General features: G+C 35.6%; 1 pseudogene across 1 annotated transcript; it reads left to right on the top strand.

Moving 5' to 3' along the window:
* On the top strand, positions 1–6,137 carry LOC143866915 (putative LRR receptor-like serine/threonine-protein kinase At1g14390; annotated as a pseudogene). Its single transcript, XR_013243061.1, has 7 exons — positions 1–2,180; positions 2,466–2,599; positions 4,387–4,630; positions 4,719–4,927; positions 5,082–5,131; positions 5,333–5,444; positions 5,817–6,137. The product of XR_013243061.1 is annotated as a putative LRR receptor-like serine/threonine-protein kinase At1g14390 (transcript).
* The last annotated feature ends 1,057 nt before the right edge of the window (positions 6,138–7,194 follow it).

Genomic DNA, 7,194 nt, shown 5'->3' on the forward strand with positions numbered 1-7,194 from the left:
AACGCTCCTTCTCACACTACGCACGTTGCCGCCGACACGTCCACTTTCTTACCTATCATTTGCCCCTCTGTTTCTACAGAAAGCTCTGCTCTTCCTTCCTCTGCTTTGCACTGCTCTACTTCTCTTCTGTTCCTTTCACTGCCATTCTAGACCACTTCTCTTCTTCTCAACTCATCTTCTTTACACCCACTTCAAATTATCTTACATCCATCTTTTGAAGCTCTTATTTTAACATTGATTGCTGAAATGTTTGGACTTTTAAAAAAAAAAAAATCTTTTCTCATTCTATTTCTCTAACTCCTGACACATCTGGGTTTGTTTATCTTTAAATCCTTCAATTTTAACTCTTTTTTTTTTTTCTGGGTTTTTTTTGGTTATCAGTACTTAAAATTCAAAACCCATTTGCAAGAACTTTCATCTTCTAGTAAATGATTTCTCCATCTGGGAAAGAACACTGAAACTCATACTCACTCCACACCCAAAACCATTTTGCATTGTTCTTCACTTGCAGATCAAAATTTTACGTAAAATCTTTCTTAGTCTGTAGATTCTACACTCCATTTTGCACCAAATTTCAGCTTTGTTTGTTATCTTGGGTTTCAGTCCCTCCACAATTACTTTCTATAAATGGAAAGAACAGAGATTTAGACTCAATTCTGTGACTAATTTCTAGTCTTTTAGTTTCCAGTAATAGAAAAATTGGAGTTCTTGTTTATTTGCTTCTTTCTGATATTGCTGAAATTTTCCTTTATGTGATGTAGGACATTGTTTGTTGTTTTCTTTAGATTTCTTATTTTCCTGTTTGTTTATTTCTTAGTTCTATTTGCATTAGGATTATTTACAGATACTAATAGTTATGTATAAATTAGTAGTCTAAATCGGCAAATCGCAGCATTAGAATGTAAATATTTTTATCTGTGTTCTTTCTACATTTACCAATCTTTTCTTCTCAACCATGGAAAAACCTCATGGTTTTACCTTCCTCACAATACTCATTTTCTTTGTTGTTCCATTCTCTTTTGCTCAATTGCTTCCCTCTGAAACCATGGCCTTGTTCCGATTTCAACACATTTTGGAGTACCCATCTGTTCTCAATGGCTGGAACAGGTGGACTAATTTCTGTTACATTCCTCCTTCTCAGTCTCTTAAAATCGTCTGCTCGGGAAACCAAGTAACCGAATTAACTGTCATTGGAAACAAAGGATCCCCTTATCCCAGTAAGGTCTTTTCCATCTCTTCTCAAACTCTGTCTTCGAATTTTTCGATTGATTCTCTTTTCACCACTCTTTCTAAGTTGTCAAGCTTGAAGGTGCTGTCACTTTTGTCATTGGGTTTGTGGGGGCCTTTACCTGCAAAAATCAATCGATTTTCGTCTCTTCAAGTACTGAATATAAGTTCAAATTTTATTTATGGGAAAATCCCATTGCAAATTTATTCTTTGACCAGCATTCAGAGTCTTATTTTTCATGATAATTTGTTCAATGGAAGTGTTCCTGATCTTAGTAGCTTAACAGTTCTTGAAGAATTGGACTTGGGTTGCAATATCCTCGGACCGGAGTTTCCCTCATTGGGGAATAAGCTTTTCAGTCTAGTATTGAGAAACAATTCTTTCCACTCAAGTGTTAATTCTGAACTTCAGTCCTTTGATCAGCTCCAAAGATTAGATATCTCTTTCAATCAACTTGTGGGGCCAATCCCATCTCTTCTGTTCTCTTTACCTTCAATCCAGTAATTGGATTTGGCTTGTAATAAATTGAGTGGAGCTCTTCCAATGAATACATCTTGCAGAAATGGACTCAATTTTGTGGATCTCTCTCATAATCTTTTGATTGGAGGTTTGCCTCCCTGCGTCCGTTCTAATTCTTCAGACCGAATTGTGTTGTATTCATGGAATTGTTTGTCTTCTGGGGATTCAAAGTATCAACATTCAAACTCATTTTGCCATGTAGAAGCTTTGGCTGCAGTTATGCCTAGTAAACAGAAGGAAACATCGAAAACCAAGTTAGGCCTCTTACTTGGAATTGTTGGGGGAATTGTGGGATCCTTGGTAGCATGTATGGTGTTAATATGCGTGATAATTAGGAGATTGGGGAAAAAGAATGAAAGAAACTCTAGATCTCAGAAATCTGTCGTAGGAAAAAAGTCAGTTCGGATATCCCCAAGACTGGGTACTGAATCTAGTAAGCTGTTCTTTCTCTTCCACCATTATTCATTGCTATCTGTCTATAGAATGACCATGAATGATATTTCTTTCACTTTACCATCCTTGAAAATTTCAGTAGAAATGTATCCAAGTTTTCCAGACTTGCGTCTATGGTTTAAGGGCCTAATCTTTCTGAATTTCTTTGTAATGTTTCTGCTTGGTAGTGTATATAGACTTTTGTAAAAGGATTCTTGCATGGAGCACTCAATGTTTCTTTGATAGGATTGATTAAAATAAGTGAAGCCAATTTTATCTTTGACAGGGCATATGTCTCAGGCAATGAGGCTAGGAGCACTTGGGCTCCCACCATATCATGCTTTTACTCTGGAGGAACTCGAAGAAGCAACAAATAACTTCGAGCCGTCGAATTTAATGGGGGAAGGATCTCAGGGTCAGGTATGAGAGTGAATCTATTTCGGATGGAAAATATCACCTACTACTCTTAATAATAATCTTATATATTTGTTCGAAATGCTTGGGGACAAATGATCATGTAATAAAATGTTTCAGTATAATGTTGACTGTGTCACCCTAGCCACTGCATAGATTAATGAAGGCAACAGAATAGGTAGATCATATACGAAATGTTAATACACTCTAAAGAAAGGATAAGGGAATGATGTTGTATTTTCCTTCTTCTATCTAGACCTGAATGGACTACCCAAGTTGTGGCTCTAACCATGACATAAATGTGAATGTTTCCAATGTATGTGCCTGTGAGCATTGAAACGAAACTGATTACAGAAAATAGACGATAGATTTTTAACATCTGGTAGACCTCAATGAGTCCTGTTTATTTTCCCTGTTGCCACCATAATTTAAACATCCTATCTCCTTGATCAAATGGCTATCTTTTAGTGCTTTGCCAAGAACAATTTAACTGTTGATTTTTGGACTATGCCTGTTGTGTCAAACTCTTTTGAATAATAAATATTTTGTTCATGGGTTCAACACAAAAATCCCCTCAAATTTCAGTCTATTAAGTGGTAAGGTAGTGAATTTTATATAAAGTTATCCTCCTTATCAGTTCTCAATTCCCTTAGCAGCCTAACTCCCAAGTTATGAATGGATCAAGAGCAAAGAAGAAATGTTTTTGGGTGTTTACAGTTAAAATCTGTCTGACGGATTCCACATAACTAAGCTGGTTTCCGAATTTTTTATTTTCTCAAAATTTGAACAAGTAATCACATGCGCTCGTGGTAAAGATCTCAAAGTAATATAGGTTATTTGCATACATTATAGGCTTAATTCAGTCGGTAATAGTGTTCAACTCTATCGAAAAATGTTTATTTTCACTTGTATGATTTGTTATTGTCAGTTCATTTTGAGTTTCCACACTTTTATAATTTCATGTAGTGAAAAGTTGGATCCTTCAAAATGCATCAATGCTCTGTTTTATATTTCCACAAGTAGTTGATTGGATTTACTTTTTCTATGTTTGAAACTTCACTTGGTCAATCATTGACTCGCACAAATCAACTTGATTTCAGATCTACTGAGTCAGTAAAACTCGTTGATCCACCTGATGCAATCAACTCGCTGGGTAAATCATTGACTGCCTGATTCAACCCACTTTTGCTTTGGGTTGACTTCTTGAGCAATGATAAGATTTTAAGCACTACCATATCTCTCTCTAAATGGTGTCTTTCTATCACTAGTTATATTTTTAACCTAATTCATAAAACATACCAAGTGATTTTTCTACCTACGTAAGACAAATTTGGGAGCTATAGCTCATGAACTAAAGTAACTCAAGAGGACAGTAAATTACAGTTTTCTTGTAATGTCTATGTCATTAGAGTTTCAGACATGGCCATCTCTTAGGAGGATTTCAGATGCCATACATGTACTCACGAATTAAAATAAATGAAAAAGACAAAAGATTTGGACTGTTCTATTTAATGTCCCAGAAATAGGGATAACATTCCCATTTTCATATGTTGCAGTAACCTTTCCTGATTATGGTGTATCTTACTGGACCAACATAGGATATTTGAAAAACTGGAAGTTATTGTTTTTTTCTGACTTTGGGTGATGATCCATGATCATATCTCCATGAATTTGATAGAATTTTGTAAATTAATATGATTAAAACATCATCTCTACTAGACACAGACTGCTTCACTTTCAATGTTGACATCTGAATCAATTTCACATCATCTTGGCTTCTTTTGCAATTTTAGCTGTACAAAGGGTGGCTCAGTGACGGATCAGTGGTTGTGGTGAGGTGTCTGAAACTAAAGCAAAGGCATGCTCTTAAAATCTATAAACAGCAAATGGAAGTAATTTCAAAGCCCAGACATCGCCATTTGGTCAGCATTCTTGGACACTGCTTTATCCCTTATGAGGAATCCCCTAATGCCACTGATACCATCTTTCTTGTCTTCGAATACATTTCAAATGGGACACTGAGGAGTCATCTTACTGGTAAGGGGAATAACCATTATCCTATGGCTTTTCAGCCATTAATATCTGAAATATCATAGGATTTCAATTCTTATAATTTATTTGGCAGAACCGCGAAAGCAAGAGATGCTGAAATGGCCACAAAGATTAGCTGCTGCTACGGGAATTGCGAGAGGAATCCAATTCTTGCATACAAGAATTGTGCCTGGTGTTTTAAGAAATAATTTTAAGATAAAGAATATTTTGTTGGATGAAAATCTCACAGCCAAAATTAGTGATTATAAGCTTCCAAGACCATTTATCAATAAGATCACTAAGGTCAGCTCCACTTAGAGTGAATAGTTCAGTTTTTATTTTTTGTTAATATGAAGTATCCACATTTACTTAATACACCCCTAATTTTATTGATCTTTTTTTTTTTTTTGAACCAAAAGGTCTCAATTTCAGCTAATTTTCATCTTTAATAATGTAGGTCGGTTCTGAAAGCCCTTTCAATGGAGCACAACTTGGTGATCTTGACAGGTAAACAACCACCTTTTTTGATATAATGCTTATAGCTGGAGTGTGTCTTATATAAAACCCAAATCAAAATTAAGTGTAGTTTGATCATCGTCAACCTAAAACCGTTTATATTTCTTACATGTGGGAGTGTATATAGTGATGACCACCAAGCATGTTACGGTGAATTCAGTATGAATTGGTTTCTACTTTCTTTATCTGCAGTACTGGACATGGTGATATAGAAGATGTTTATCAGCTGGGAGTTATTCTACTAGAAATTATTACAGGAAATCCCATCACATCTCAGACAGAATTGGATGTCTTGAAACTTAAGGTAAACAACCCATTCCTCCATTTTACTATTAATGCATTTAGAGAGAGAAATTGAAATGTTTTTTTAAACTATTTCTAAGCTATTAATCAGCTATTTCTAAAACATATTTCTAGTTTTTCAAAAACATGGAAAATCTCTTCAGAAAATATCCCAGTGTTTGGATTATTCAAAAAAAAAAAAAAAAAAAAACCTCCTTTAATAACTGGAGAAAGAAGGTTTTGGTAGTATGTTAACGAAATGAATTCCTTGTATTAGGAAATTCTGAACCCATGATTGCGAGTTGTGACACGCCATTAGACATCAAGATTGAATCATGAATAGATTTTTAGTTCATAATAGTATGTTGAAATTTTAGTAATTTTTTAAATAGAGAGAGGCCTAGCAGAAGGCCCGAAAAAACTGAGGGGGGAAACTGATCCTTCCATTAGAGGTACTTTTGCCTATGCGTCCTTAAAAACTGCAGTTGAGATCACCATAAACTGTCTATCTGAAGATATTGGTCAGCGTCCATCGATAGAAGATGTTCTCTGGAACTTGCAGTACTCAGCTCAAGTTCAAGATGGATGGGCGAACAGCGAGAACCTCAGTACACATTCATAGAGATTAATGTATCCTTCATTTTGTATTTATTTTTATCACTTGGTGGTATTTCAAAAATTCGGATCATGGTACTTGTTTGTATATTTCTACCCATCCTATTCTCCTATGGTTCTTTCTATTTTTTATGACAGTGATTGATAAACAAACTTATGAGGCTGGGATAAATGGATCTATTTATCCACGATCAAATTATATTTGATCGATACAACATTGTCAATATGAATTGAATGTTGGTTGAGAAAACAAATTCAATTAAAGAAAATAAGTACTTGTGTTGGATTGACACTACACAGATCAGAAATGAAGTGTGGATGGGGGAATAAATAAGAAAAAAAAACCCAAATACATTACCCACAATGGAAGTAAACATGTTAGTAACAGAACCTTCTTCAAAAAGGTCTAAAGGGTAAGCTACATAAGCAATATATTGATCTTCCTCCCCAGCAACAGGCTCGATGTGGTAGCGAATTGAAAACCGGCCTCAAATCCCCTCGCAATCGAAGGTGAAAGCGGGAAAAAAAACTACTAAACCCTTTTTTCTTTCTTTGTCAGCCGACTTGAAAGGTGCTCTCAGTGTACCGCCATACGCACCCAGACATTAGACCAATTTCCCGAATTCCTATTCACGCACTATTTCTGTTATATGAGCCCGCTTAGCTCAGAGGTTAGAGCACCGCATTTGTAATGCGATGGTCATCGGTTCGATTCCGATAGTCGGCTTTCATAAAAATTCTCGTAGAATCGAGAATGAAGTTTTCATTCTGTACATGCCAGATCATGAATTAGTAACTGCATGACGTGTACGTGTGGGATGAACCAAATCCTCATTGAATTTTATTTTTCCATTAGAGGGGGCTCGTACATGTTCTGGATAAATAGATCCATTTATCCCAGCCTCATAAGTTTGTTTCTTTATTTCTTTACTTTATTTCAATTTCACTCAAATGGTGAGTTCGCCAGATTCGCTGCGACACAAGAAGTATCTTCTTAATGAAAACTGAGACTCTTGAAGAATCCTTTCCATTCTTCGGTTATGTATGGAAAGATAGAAATAAAATGACCACAATTTTGGGTATTCACTTAATCTTGTTAGGTATAGGTGCTTTTCTTCTAGTATTCAAGGATGATAGGAAGGACTATCAATACTTCC

Source organism: Tasmannia lanceolata, unplaced genomic scaffold (genome assembly GCF_043159265.1).
Source record: "Tasmannia lanceolata isolate RefF3 unplaced genomic scaffold, GAP_Taslan_0.1 ptg000178l, whole genome shotgun sequence".
Taxonomy (NCBI): domain Eukaryota; kingdom Viridiplantae; phylum Streptophyta; class Magnoliopsida; order Canellales; family Winteraceae; genus Tasmannia; species Tasmannia lanceolata.